Genomic DNA, 14464 nt, shown 5'->3' on the forward strand with positions numbered 1-14464 from the left:
AAGGGCCCGACGTGGAGTAAGGTAGGTCCCCATGGAACCAGCCCGCCCGCCAATCGGTAGGCCCTGATCGCGGGCCTGGCCACCGTGAGCCCCCCCACCCCCTCCAAGGTCGGATCCCCCCCACCTCCCCTCCAGGACGGCCTCCACACATTTACCTTGCAGGTCCCACCGTGTGTGAGGTGAGTAATCCACGCCGGCGGGACTGGGCCAAACATGACGGCTACTCGGCGCATTGGGGCCCGGAGAATCGCCAGGGGGGTGGGGGAGGCGCTGTCAACGGCCTCTGACCGGCGCGGCGGGAATCCCGCCGGCCCCCGAAAAAAGGCGCCGGAGAATGCGGAAGCCGGCGGTGGGGCCTCGGGATTCTCCGACCTAGCACCGGGGTCAGAGAATCCCAGCCTTTATTCCTTAAAGTCGCTATATAAATGCAAATTGTTGTTATATCACTACTTTGTCCAACAGAGGGAGTATGTGAGCTGCCAAATTTCAGGTTGAATGAACCTGATCAGTTGGTGAGCCTTAATAATGGCTACAGTTAAGCTGGTCACCAGATTAATCTTTGAAGGGGTTCAGGTTTTGTTTGGAAACATGAGGGTCCACAGTGGTGCCTTCACTTTCTTACGTTCTTGCTGTGGGGACGGGACGGGCACAGTTTCAAACTCAGGGCTCTCCCGTTTAAGATGGAGTGAAGAAGAATTTCTTCTCTCAGAGAGTTGTCAGTCTTTGGAATTCTCTTTCCAGAGGCAGTGGAGGCTGGTTCATTGACTATATCCAAAGCTGAGAGAGGGATTCTTGATTGACGAGGGAATCAGGGTGTATGGGGCAAGAAAGTACAATTAAGACCATGGTCGGATTGAGAGGCAGAGCACATTCGAGGGGGGTATGGCCTTCTTCTTCTCCTATTTCTTATGTCTGCATGTTCTGCAGTAACGTGGCTGCACATTAGGCCCCAGGATTACGGGATGCTGCTCTCTCATGAGAGCAAAAATGCTGCGATACGCACAGTCTCTCGATGGCCTTCCCACAATAGGATGACTGACATGGTCCTACCTGGTCTACATGCAGAATAACACATCAGTGCTCATTTGTGTGTGGTGACTGAGTGTTAGGTGATGGTGTTACTCTAAGAAGCAGATTCATGCTAGATTGCCTGGGTAAGTGCCGCTCCAACAACATTCGGGAAACTTTAAACCATCCAGGATAAGCTTACTTGATTGCTGTCCCTCCCACAAACATTCAATCAGTCCACCACTGATGCACAGTGCCAGCAGTGTGTACCATCTACAAGATGCAGTGTAGAAACTTGCCAAGGTTCCTTAGGCACCATCTTCCACACCCACAATCACTAATTTCTAGGACAAGAGCAGCAAATACTTGAGAACACCACCGTCTGGAGGTTCCCCTCCAAGTCACTCACCACCCTGATTTGGAAATATATCGCAGTTCCTTCACTGTCACTGGGTCAAAATCCTGGAACTCTTCCCTAACAGCACAGTGGGTGTACCTATAGCTCAGGGACTGCAGCTGTTCAAGAAGGTAGCTCACCACCACTTTTTCAAGAGCAATTAGGGATGGGCAACAATTGTCGGCCTAGCCAGCGACACCCACATCCCATAAATACATCTTTTTAAGTTTTGGATGTTATATGGGCATATCTACAAGTTAAATGCCTCAAATGAGAGGACATCAATCAACAATAACATTGAAAGGTTATTTAAGTGAGGTGAAGTGTATATTAAAATGCAGGCTCTATTCAGGCCAGGGAGTGACAGGGATGCTATCATCAGCATTGTAATACAAAGAGCCTTAGTCATGATGACATAGCTTGAAAGGATTGTGGCGAGAAATAACAATCAGTTTGGGAGGTACCTACCCCAGTGTGATGAGCGAGGAAAGGGGATGAATACAGAATACTGTGGAATTCAACATTAACGTCTACTTGTGTGCCAAACAATGGAGGAAGCATGCAATAAAGAGAGCTAAGCAATCCCACAACCAATGGATCCGCTCTAAGCACTGCAGTCCTGCAGTTGTGAATGATGGTGGGCAATTAAACAAGGCAATGGAGGAAGAGGTTCCATAAATATCCCATCCTCAGTGATGGGCAGGTCCAGCACATGAGTGCAAAGGGTAAGGCTGAAGCATTCGTAACAATCTTCAGACAGAAGTGCTGAGTAGATGATCAGACTCGGTCTCCTCGGAGGTTCCCAGTATCACAGATGTCAGTCTTCAGCCAATTCGATTCTCTCCACATGATACCAAGAAATGACTGAAGGCACTGAATACTGTAAAGGCTATGGCCCCTGACAATATTCTGACAATAGTACTGAAGACTTGTGCTCCAGAACTTGCCACACCCATAGCCAAGGTGTTCCAGTACAGCTACAACACTGGCATCTACCCGTCAAAATTGCCCAGGTATGTCTTGTCCACAAAGGTAGGACAAATCCAACCTGGCCAATTACCGCCCTATCAGTCTAATCTTGATCATCAGCAAAGTGATGGAAGGAGCCATCAACGGTGCTATCAAGCATCACTTACTCAGCAACAACCTGCTCACTGACGCTCAGTTTGGGTCTCCAGGGTCATTCAGCTTCTGGCCTCATTACAGCCTTGGTATTTGGGTACTGGGGACTAGTCAGGTCGGATCGGGGATTAGTCAGGTCTGGCTGGGAGGAGTTGGGGGGCAGGTGATTAGTTGCAGGGTTGGTGGGTACATGGGGAGGGCATCAGTTTGTGAATAGGGGGTCAGCAGTATAATTATCCTGGAGTTGAACAAGGTTTGTTTTCTGTCCAGCATTCTATCATTTCCTTGTTAACTATTCAGGTAACCCTGTCAGAACCGCTCAAAGTCTCCAACTCTAATGCGGAATTGGAAACCTCCTCAGTGGGTCCTGGGACAGCAGGGGAATTGCCCATCAGAAGTCCCAACTTCCAGACAATTCCCACAGAGTCCTTGCATTGGGACTTATGAGGGGTCCCGTCGCACATCGTCTGGGACACATCCTATCTCCGGCCTATCGGAGACCAGAAGATCCAGGCCGCAATGTCTTAAGCACCCAGAGGAATTTTTCCCTCGAAACTTTCATCCATTTAACATAATTAATTTTGCAATCATTTGCTACATAAACTCTCAGGCCAATGGGGAAGGAGATCGGAGGGAGTAGGTAGAGGTGGCAGTGATGTTGGAGATATATAAAAGATTATTAGCATGGAAAGAGAAAGAGTCTTCTTTACCTGTCATCGAATTCACTTGATTTCTTGTTTTGTCCTTAATTAGCAATAAAATTACCCTAACTTGATTCGTCAAATGATCTCATCATTGGCAACGGAAAGTCGGCGCCTGAATCTGTTGCTACACAATTGCCCTGTATTATTGTTGTCGGAGACCAAGGCATTGCTGCGATTCTCAATTTCGTTTTGTTCAGAAGCACTTGAATTTATTTATCCAGGCAATGTAAACAAAGTAATTGAGGCTCTCAATAAAAAAGGCTTGTATCCTAGATCTTACTGATTGTTCCAATCATTTTAAAGAATTTAATTAAATATGATGCTCATACTATCAAGTAACTATCTCGGCTGTTGCTTGTGCCAAATTGGACACAACATCTCATTGAAAGAAATTCCGGTCTGATACCTAATTAAAAACAAAATCTCACGGGTGCACTAAAGGACAACGTGCCTGCATTACAGTTTGTATGCTTTTAATATTAAAATGTCAGCATAAATTGCATTTATCAAAGCCCCTGTTTAAGTACACACAAGAAAGATTTTTTTCATACAATTATACAAAATGCTCATTCCAATTTCACATTCAAGGTGTTTAGACACATTCATGGATATTTTTTTTTAACTTTCGTCCTGAATTATTCTTTTTAAAATCCTGAATTGAAGTTTTGAATTTTTTTGTACCTTGCACCACCCTTTATTTTAATTGGAGGTACGTCCAGACTGGTTTGGAGAGAAATTGAGAAGATGATGTAACAGCGTGGAACAAAATCAAGCCATTCAGTCCATTGCGTCCACAGGCTATTTACAATCTACTCTATCCATGGCCGCCACTGTGTGACAAGAAACAACAACTTCCTGGTGCCCACATCGTTTGAATCACGTTTTGTGTGCAGTGAAGGCAGTTTCAATTGTGGTACTCACAAATGAATCAGAAAATTAGCTGAAGAGAAAAGGTTTTCAGGACTCACAGGGAAAGGCGCAGAAGCAGCGCTATCTCTATCAGACAGTAACACAGACATGATGGACCAAATGGCTTCCGTCTTCACTGTATTATTTTATGATTCTATAATTCTATTAAATTTTTGAATTATTCCAAATTTTTTGGACTATTGGGAGGTGGTGGCGTTGTGGTATGGTCACTGTCTAGTAATCCAGAGATCCAGGGTAATGTTTTGGGAACGAAATTTCGAATCCCACCACAGCAGATAGCGAAATTTGAATTCAATAAAAATCTGGAATTAAAAGTCTAATGATGACCATGAAACCATTGTCGATTGTCATAAAAACTCATCAAGTTCACTAATGGTGGCATGGTAGCACAGTGGTTAGCACTGTTGCTTCACAGCGCCAGGGTCCCAGATTCGATCCCAGGCTTGGGTCACTGTCTGTGCGAAGTCAGCACGTTCTCCTCGTGTCTGCGTGGGCTTCCTCCGGGTGCTCCGGTTTCCTCCCCCAAGTCCCGAAAGACATGCTTGTTAGGTGAATTGGACATTCTGAATTCTCTCTCTGTGTACCCGAACAAGCAGCAGAATGTGGAGACTAAGTGTTTTTCACAGTATCTTCATTGCAGTGTTAATATAAGTCTACTTGTGACATTAAAAGATAATTATTTAAAAAAATTACTAATGCTCTTTAGGGAAGGAAATCTGCTATCCTCGTCTGGTCTGACCAACAGGTGACCATCACGTCCTGGGGTGGGACTCAATGCTGGAGCGACTGGCTCAGAGGTAGAGAAACTACCCAATGAACCACAAGACCTCCTCTACTGTGATACAGTGGCTAATTATATTCTGAGCTATTCATCTCTCTCACTATTGTGGCAATGCTATTAAATATTACACTTCAAAGAGAAAGATGCCTCTATGTCAGACTGGAGCAAAAAGCTTATTTTTCAACATGATTCAGATTTGTGGAGTCCTGGACAAGCTTATTTGGCAGTAACCGCTTTAAGAAGCTCTCAGGGAGACTGATGAAAATGTTCAGAGCAGGGGTCAGTGTAGGCTGATCATCACTGACACTGGGCAGGATTCTCAGGTACCACAGCCGCGTGTTTCTCGGCTGCACGCCGTTCGCTGGTGGTGGGATTCCATACTCCCGCCGCTTGTCAATGGGATTTCCCATTGAGCCACCAAATAATTTGTCGGAGGGTGTGCGCTGCCAGCAGGGAAAAAGATTCCCAGCAGCCGGAGAATTCCAGCCACTCTCTTTCCAGCATCCCACCTGCCTTTGCACGTCTTTTCTTTTCACTAAGATTGGCAAACGCGGGAACATTGGGCTTTATCAACTTGGATCTCACTGAGCTGCTGAAAATCAGGGAGAAGGTAGATGGAGAACGTGAAACAGGACATCTGTAATTTGACGAGCCCTGATTTGAGTGGACTCTGTCCACACCACAGGGATGCAGGAAAAGCACCTTCAGAACAAAACAGAAAACAATGGCACAAATGTTAAAACAAATATACTTTACTCCCTATGTTGCAAAATTGAATTAGCAATGGAAGCCTCCTCGCAAATTAACATTGACTGTGTTTTGCCATTCATTCTGTTAATAGATGATTTCAGCATTTAACTGTAGTGTGCCTCTTTACTACTTGTTTGTATGCTTTTTCTATTCAACCCTATAAAACTCTTTCACATGTAAAATGCCTCATTTTTATTTTCTTACCCAGTTAAAGACAATCGTTATACAGATTCCTGTGTGGTTTCTGTGGTTAAGGCTGATTCATGTGAGCCACATTCTGTGGCTTTCAATTGCCAGAAGTAAATGGGTGTACAGCTGTTGCATCTATCTTTACACACTGATAGTGGTGACTGGTGGCCACAATAAACGTAATCACTCTGCATTGACCATACACTTAAAATGTCAGTCACTGGGCTCAAGACCGGGTATTTAGTCACCCACTGCACTGGAAGGCTGGGATGCTAAATGTTTACAGTGGACAATCTGAATCAGTTTTCTGGCGAGAGAAATGCAAACATGTTTTGGAAGAACCTTACCTGGAGATTTTAAAGCTCTCTGTATCAGTGGCTGTGGCCTATTAGAGGGCTTTGGAATAGTTTTCCGCTGCTTTGCAATGTTACTTGCAATCAGAAGGCTCCAAGGTTTTGACATTATGCTACAGTAAAGCCAATCAGTCGAGAGAACTGCTTGCTGATATAAACTCGGTCGAGCCACAGTAGAAACATACCATGGTTACATGTTCGGCACCAAAGCTAAATTAGTAGCTCTGAATGTTGAAAAAGCAGAAACAGGTGTTAGCGTTTTCTAATATGCAGAAAACAGTACTACTCACAGTATTATCTTAAATCACAATCCCAGCAAAGTATATTCAAGACTGAATTTCAAAATCTGATTCCACTTTAACATTGAAGTTTTGTGAAATATTTGTTGCAAAGGGTGTGTGGGAAGTAAAACTAGAAATTGTTGTTGCTGATAATCGTGGACATGATTCAGCATTTCACAATGTAAGATAACACTTCTGTGATATTCCTTCCATTATTTTAAAACAGGCATTTTCCAGCTTTTTTTGAAGAGTTGATATCACTTTGTACTTTCGATATCCAATTGGTGTTACGTTCGCAGCTGCTGAGACCTGATCCGAAACGTGCAGCCAAAGATTATAAACAGTGGTGTCGCAGGTCGAGCAGAGAAATGTAGGCCGGAGTTTTTAAGATGGTGGGGTCTCGCTTCCCACCATCCAAAGAGTTGGCAGGGAACACATACCCACCAACTCCTGGAGCCTCGCAAACATTTTGCACTCAAATGAGAGTCAATTGTCTGCAGACAGCACGTCCGTCCCTCGCTCGGGAGGGAGTCCCACCTTAGAGAGATGGTGGCTAGCTTGATTGGCCAGTAACTCTCCAGCCCCTGCAGTGACAGCGCTGCAGTGGGCAGAAGAAGAAATGCAGGAAGGTGCGTCAGACTCAGGTCAGAATTTTCAGTCTCCCCCCTCCTCGCCCCGGGGGGTGGGGGCAAAGGGGGAAATCAGAGTCTCAAGGGAAAGGCCGGTGGAGAAGGGATGGGGAGTTGGGGAAGGGGGGTCCAGAAGCCATGGATCTTAAGGAGAGTGGGGGGGGGGGGGGGGGGGGATGCCCATTTTCGTAAGGTGGCTTCTGATGGGGTGCCCTGCCACTCCCCCCCTTGCCACCTGAGATGTGCCTCTGTTCATGTTTGGCCTTCCCCCTTGAGAGTTCAATCCTCCAAATTAAGGATGGGCAGGAAATCGCCACTTATGGGCCTCAATTGGGTGGCTACTAACCCAACGTTGGGAGCATTAAATTCTGGCCGTGGTGGATTTTGTCACAGGGAGCCTGTTGCTGTATAATTGCAAGCTGCTCTGACCTGTTGATGGTACATCATCTAAAGCATTGATGCTACGCTTGAGATCATCATGCTGTTATATGAGTGGAGTGGCACGCACCTGCACCAAAAAGCTGAAGTCAGTATGAAACATTGGCCGGAGCCTCAAGGGTTTCGCAGCAGTGAGGAGTGCATTCAATGGGAAACCCCATTGACAATGGCAGGGCTAGAAGATCCAGCCACTGTCTGTTCAATCGTGGGCCCCCGCCGACACTGCGAAACACACGGTGGGTTTCGTGACAAATCACAGCCATTATATCCAGCTTTCATTTGGTATGTGAATTTACTTGAAATTAGTGGTAGGAACAGATACTGCAGTGGCCAGGGGATGCTAAGCACGACTGGGAGGTGGGGGGTATCAGAGGCATCTTTTTTAAAGAATGAAGGCAAATCATTTTCAACTAAATAAAGGCTAAACGGCCATGACGAATGCACAATCAAATTAGAAGTCAAATAAGCAACGATTATGGCAAAATCAGTTCATATTCTATTCTCGTCTCAGACAATTTTAATTGCCACATTGTCAGCGATGTAAATTTTCCTTTTGATTCAACAGAGGGGCTACGTAAAGATTTTGATTATGCAGCGACTAGGAAAATATTGTATAGTTTAAAACAAACCTCCTGCACAAGCAGCAGGCTGGTATTAACCCCTTTTCACCCATTGTCCCTTCAGAGACAGTCCGATCGGTTCACATCAGCAGTGAACCATATTCAATCATATTCTTCCAATAATCATAGAATCATAGAATTTACAGTGCAGAAGGAGGCCATTCGGCCCATCGAGTCTGCACCGGCCCTTGGAAAGAGCGCCCTACTTAAGCCCACCCTATTCCCATAACCCAGTCGCCCCAGTGTAGTGCACAATGACTTACGAGAGAGACGAGAAGTGATGAAGTCGATTCAGGCTTTATTAAGCGAGACTTGTCCCCAGCAGCTCAGCAACAGAATGAAGCTGCGGGGAGAAGCTCGGGTTCTTATACTCCGCCTTCAGGGTGGAGCCAGGAGTCAGCAGCCAACCAGGACCTGGGATCTGTCAGCCAAAAGCATCACAGCTTCACAGTCCCACATGACCCCGAATACATACCACCACATTCACCCCTTGTTAAAAAGGAACCCGGCAGGGTGGTGGTTCGCATGGTGGTAGGGGTTTACAAGGCTGGCCCTGGAAGGAACATTTTGGACATGTTACTACAGTTTTAGCCCTACACTGGGCTATGTACATGTTTGTGAAAACTATTTACAATATTAGCAAAAAAAATTGTTTTTGTTACAACAACATTCTTGGTGTCACGCGGATTCCACGAGTCGAGCGGGCGGTCTGGTCTTCCTCGTCGATCGCCTCAGCCCCGGTGGTGGTGCAGGTGCTTGTTCAGGCGTTGTCGTCTCCGGGAGCGTTTCGGTGTTTGTTCCTGTTTTACTCCTGGGCGGGCACGGGAGGAGGACTGATCCCCCCGGGAAGGGGGCGGTGGCAGGGTGCGACGGTGGCAGGGAGGGGATGATCGGTGTCGGGGGGGGGGGGGGGGTGTTGCCGGCGGGTGTCAGGTCCCGCAGGGAGACCGTGTCCTGTCGGCCGTCTGGGTAGGCGTACTGCGGGTTCGCGTGGAGAAGGTGAACCCTCTCGACCAACGGGTCCGATTTGTGCGCCCGCACATGTTTCCGGAGCAAGATGAGTCCTGGGGCCGCCAGCCAGGTCGGCAGCGATGTTCCGGAGGAGGACTTCCTGGGGAAGACAAGGAGGCGCTCATGAGGCGTTTGGTTAGTGGTGGTACACAGCAGCGGCCGGATGGAGTGGAGAGCGTCCGGGAGGACCTCCTGCCACCGGGAAACTGGGAGATCCCTGGACCGTAGGGCCAGTAGGACGGTCTTCCAGACCGTGCCGTTCTCCCTCTCTACTTGCCCGTTCCCCCGGGGGTTGTAGCTGGTCGTCCTGCTCGAGGCTATGCCCTTGCTGAGCAGGAACTGGCACAGCTCGTTACTCATGAAGGAGGACCCCCTGTCGCTATGGATATACGCGGGGCAACCGAACAGTGTGAATATGGTGCCAAGGGCTTTAATGACTGTGGCCGCTGTCATGCCAGGGCAGGGGATGGCGAAGGGGAAACTAGAGTACTCGTCCACCATGTTCAGGAAGTATGCGCTGCGGTCAGTGGAGGGGAGGGGCCCTTTGAAATCCAAACAGAGGCGTTCAAAGGGGCGGGAAGCCTTGATCAGGTGCGCTCTATCCGGCCTGAAAAAGTGCGGTTTGCACTCTGCGCAGATGTGGCAGTTCCTGGTGACTGTACGGACCTCCTCCACAGAGTAGGGGAGGTTGCGGGACTTTACGAAATGGTAGAATCGGGTGACCCCCGGGTGGCAGAGGACCTCGTGGAGGGCTTGGAGGCGGTCTATTTGTGTGTTGGCACATGTGCCGCGGGATAGGGCATCGGACGGCTCGTCCAGCTTTCCGGGACGGTACAAGATCTCATAGTTGAAGGTGGAGAGCTCGATCCTCCACCTTAAGATCTTGTCATTTTTAATTTTGCCCCGCTGTGCATTATCGAACATGAAGGCTACCGACGGTTGGTCGGTGAGGAGAGTGAATCTCCTGCCGGCCAGGTAATGCCTCCAATGTCGCACAGCTTCCACTATGGCTTGGGCTTCCTTTTCCACTGAGGAGTGGCGGATTTCTGAGGCGTGGAGGGTCCGGGAGAAAAAGGCCATGGGTCTGCCCGCTTGGTTAAGGGTGGCCACCAGAGCTACGTCGGATGTGTTGCTCTCGACCTGGAAGGGGAGGGACTCGTCGATGGCGCGCATCGTGGCCTTTGCGATATCCGCTTTGATGCGGCTGAAGGCCTGGCGAGCCTTTGTCGACAGGGGGAAGGTAGTGGACTGTATTAGCGGGCGGGCCTTGTCTGCATACTGGGGGACCCACTGTGCGTAATATGAAAAGAAACCCAGGCAACGTTTCAGGGCTTTGGAGCAGTGGGGGAGGGGAAATTCCATAAGGGGGCGCATGCGTTCGGGGTCGGGGCCTATTATCCCATTGCGCACTACGTATCCCAGGATGGCCAACCGGTTTGTGCTAAAAACGCACTTTTCCTCGTTGTATGTGAGGTTCAAGGCGTTAGCGGTCTGGAGGAACTTTTGGAGGTTGGCGTCGTGGTCCTGCTGATCGTGGCCGTAGATGGTTACGTTGTCGAGATACGGGAACGTGGCCTGCAACCCGTGCTGGTCAACCATTTGGTCCATCTCCCGTTGGAAGACCGAGACCCCGTTTGTGACACCAAATGGGACCCTTAGGAAGTGGTATAGACGCCCGTCTGCCTCGAAGGCTGTGTACTTGCGGTCACCTGGGCGGATGGGGAGCTGGTGGTAGGCGGACTTGAGGTCCACGGTGGAGAAGACCTTATACTGGGCAATCCGATTGACCATGTCGGATATGCGTGGGAGAGGGTACGCATCTAGCTGCGTGTACCTGTTGGTCTGACTATAGTCTACGACCATCCTTTGCTTCTCCCCGGTCTTTACTATTACCACCTGGGCTCTCCAGGGACTATTGCTAGCCTGGATTATGCCTTCCTTCAGCAACCGCTGGACTTCAGACCAAATAAATACCCGGTCCTGGGCGCTGTACCGTCTGCTCCTCGTGGCGACGGGTTTGCAATCCGGGGTGAGGTTTGCAAACAAGGATGGCGGTTCAACCTTGAGAGTTGCGAGGACGCAGACAGTGAGTGGGGGTATTGGGCCGCCGAATTGGAATGTTAGGCTCTGCAGGTTACACTGGAAATCTAATCCCTGTAATGTGGGCGCGCAGAGTTGGGGAAGGACGTAGAGCCTGTAGTTCTTAAACTCCCTCCCTTGCACCGTTAGGTTCGCGATGCAGAACCATTTGATCTCTACGGAGTGGGATCCTGCAGCTAGGGAAATCTTTTGCGTGCTTGGATGGATGGTCAGAAAACAGCGTCTTACCGTGTCTGGGTGAATAAAACTTTCAGTACTCCCGGAGTCGATCAGGCATGGCGTCTCGTATCCGTTGACCAGCACCGTTGTTGTCGTCGTCTGGAGCGTCCGGGGCCGCGATTGATCCAGTGTCACCGAAGCCAGTCGTGGTAGTAGTGTCGCGGCGCCTTCTTCGGACCCCGTGGAGCCGTCGATGCTGGGGTCCTTTGTTGTCAACCAAGATGGTGGCGTCCATGAATCGCACGCGGCCGGGGGTGGACAAAATGGCCGCCCCCATGGATCGCACGTGGTCGGGGGTGGACAAAATGGCCACCCCCATGAATCGCATGTGGCTCGGGGGTCACAAGATGGCGGCGCCCATCCTCCCCTCGTGGTGCCCGGGACCCAAAATGGCGGCACCCACGGGTCGCACATGGGGCGCTGGGGGGGTTGGGGAGCGTTTGGGATGTGCTGGGCTCGTTCTTCTCCGGGGATTGCGGCGACCCCCCGGGACCGGCACACTGCCGCGTAATGGCCCTTCTTGCCGCAGCTTTTACAAATAGCTGCGCGGGCCGGGCAGCGTTGCCGGGGGTGTTTCGCTTGTCCGCAGAAATAGCAGCGGGCCCCCCCCGGGATGGTCTGGCGCTTTAACCGCGCAAGCTTGCGAGGGGGGGGGGGTTGTCGCGACGGGGGTCCACGGAGCCCAAGGGGCTGCCGCGCGGTCGGAGCCGTAGGCGCGGGCATTTTGCGAGGCCACATCTAGGGAAGCTGCAAGGGCCCATGCCTCTGAGAGTCCTAGCGACTCTCTTTCTAAAAGTCTTTGGCGGATTTGGGGAGAGTTCATACCTGCCACAAATGCATCGCGAATTAGCATGTCCGTGTGTTCGATCGCGTTCACCGGCGGGCAGCTGCAGCCCCGTCCCAAAATTAGCAGCGCGGTGTAGAATTCTTCTAGCGATTCTCCGGGACTTTGCCGTCTCGTCGCGAGTTGGTGGCACGCGTAGACCTGGTTAACGGGCCGAACGTAGATGCCCTTCAGCAATGCGAGCACCGTCGGGAAATCCTCTGCGTCTTCTATGAGAGGGTAAATTTCCGGGCTTACCCTCGAATGCAGGACCTGCATTTTCTGGTCTTCTGTGATCCGGCTGGGGGCTGTTCGGAGGTAGCCTTTAAAGCATGCTTGCCAGTGTTTAAATACTGCTCCCGAGTTCGCTGCGTGGGGGCTGATCCGCAGGCATTCCGGGGCGATCCGGAGCTCCATAGTCTTTTAAGCTCGCTTAATAAGTTGTAGCGCACAATGACTTACGAGAGAGACGAGAAGTGATGAAGTCGATTCAGGCTTTATTAAGCGAGACTTGTCCCCAGCAGCTCAGCAACAGAATGAAGCTGCGGGGAGAAGCTCGGGTTCTTATACTCCGCCTTCAGGGCGGAGCCAGGAGTCGGCAGCCAACCAGTACCCGGGATCTGTCAGCCAATAGCATCACGGATTCACAGTCCCACATGACCCCTAATACATATCACCACACCCAGCTAACCTTTTCGGACACTAAGGGGCAATTTAGCGTGGCCAATCCACCTAGCCTGCACATCTTTGGACTGTGGGAGGAAACCGGAGCACCCGGAGGAAACCCACTGTGGTAGTCACCACTGATGTATTATACTGTATATATATGGGTTTTACGGTAAGGCCCCTGTACTACAGGTACGGGGGTAGATCCCTGCTTGCTGGCTCCGCCCAGTCGGCAGAGTATAAATATGTGTGCTCTCCGTACAGCAGCCATTTCATCAGCTGCTGTAGGAGGCCACACATCTCTGTGTAATAAACCCTCGATTACATTCTACTCTCATCTCGTCGTAATTGATAGTGCATCAATTTATTACACAGATTTTTCAGAGATGGACCTCCGCATCAAGGCGGATCGCTTGCAGCTGCATCCTCAAGCAGACAACGCCAAAAAAGCCTTCGAACATTGGCTAGCTTGCTTTGAAGCTTACATCGGGTCTGCGCCAGACCCAATCCCAGAAGCACAGAAGCTCCAGATTCTGTACACACGGCTGAGCTACAGCGTTTTTCCCCTCGTCCAGGACGCGCCGACCTACGCAGAAGCCATGGCGCTACTGAAGGAGAATTACGCTCAGCGGACCAACACGATCTACGTCAGGCACCTCCTATCCACGCGGTGCCAACTTCCCGGTGAGCCTGTGAAAGATTTCTGCCATGCCCTGCTCACCCTAGTTAGAGACTGTGACTGCCAGGCCGTCTTGGCCACTGAACACTCGAACCTACTGATGAGAGACGCGTTCGTTACGGGCATAGGGTCTGACTACATCCGCCAGCACCTCGCAGCGACCAAAAAACTAGCTTACGGTTGCATCACGCCACGTTCAGGCCTATGCCCCCGACCGCGCGGCCCAACCCCTCTTGTGCATCGTGGACCCCGGCGACGGCCATCCCATCATGGACCCCATTAGCAACAGCCCCCAGCCAGCCCCACGCCTGCACCACGCAGCAGCCAACCAACCCCGGGGGACCCAAATGCTACTTCTGTGGACAGTCAAAACACCCCCGGCAGTGCTGCCCGGTGCAGAGCGCCCTCTGCAAGACCTGTGGCAAGAAGGGACATTTTGCTGCAGTGTGCCAGGCCCGCTCAATCGTTGCTATTGTCCCGGCACCACCCACGTTCGGTCAGTGGGCGCTGCCATCTTCCCCTCCTCGGACCACATGCGGCCCGTGGGCGCATCCATCTTGCTCTACTCACAACACGTGCGGCCCATGGGCGCCGCCATCTTGTCTCCTCAAGGAGACGTGCGGCCCGTGGGCGCCGCCATCTTTCCCGCCTCAGGACCCCTGCCCGTCAGGCACCTCATCAGGCCGCTCATCAACTGCAACCGCCGATGACCAGCCGTGTCTCGCCTCGGTCACGATTGACCAGTCTCGACCATACAATCTCGC

The 14464-nt window shown here is 50.6% G+C and overlaps 1 long non-coding RNA gene across 1 annotated transcript; it reads right to left on the reverse strand.

Annotated features, from left to right (window-relative positions):
- Nucleotides 1-3559: 3559 nt before the first annotated feature.
- On the reverse strand, nucleotides 3560-7038 carry LOC140424714 (uncharacterized). Its single transcript, XR_011947720.1, has 3 exons — nucleotides 6784-7038; nucleotides 6229-6458; nucleotides 3560-4737 (listed from the first exon to the last, which is right to left on the reverse strand). It is a non-coding gene; the product is annotated as an uncharacterized lncRNA (long non-coding RNA).
- Nucleotides 7039-14464: the final 7426 nt, after the last annotated feature.

This window comes from Scyliorhinus torazame, chromosome 1 (genome assembly GCF_047496885.1).
Source record: "Scyliorhinus torazame isolate Kashiwa2021f chromosome 1, sScyTor2.1, whole genome shotgun sequence".
Classification (NCBI taxonomy): domain Eukaryota; kingdom Metazoa; phylum Chordata; class Chondrichthyes; order Carcharhiniformes; family Scyliorhinidae; genus Scyliorhinus; species Scyliorhinus torazame.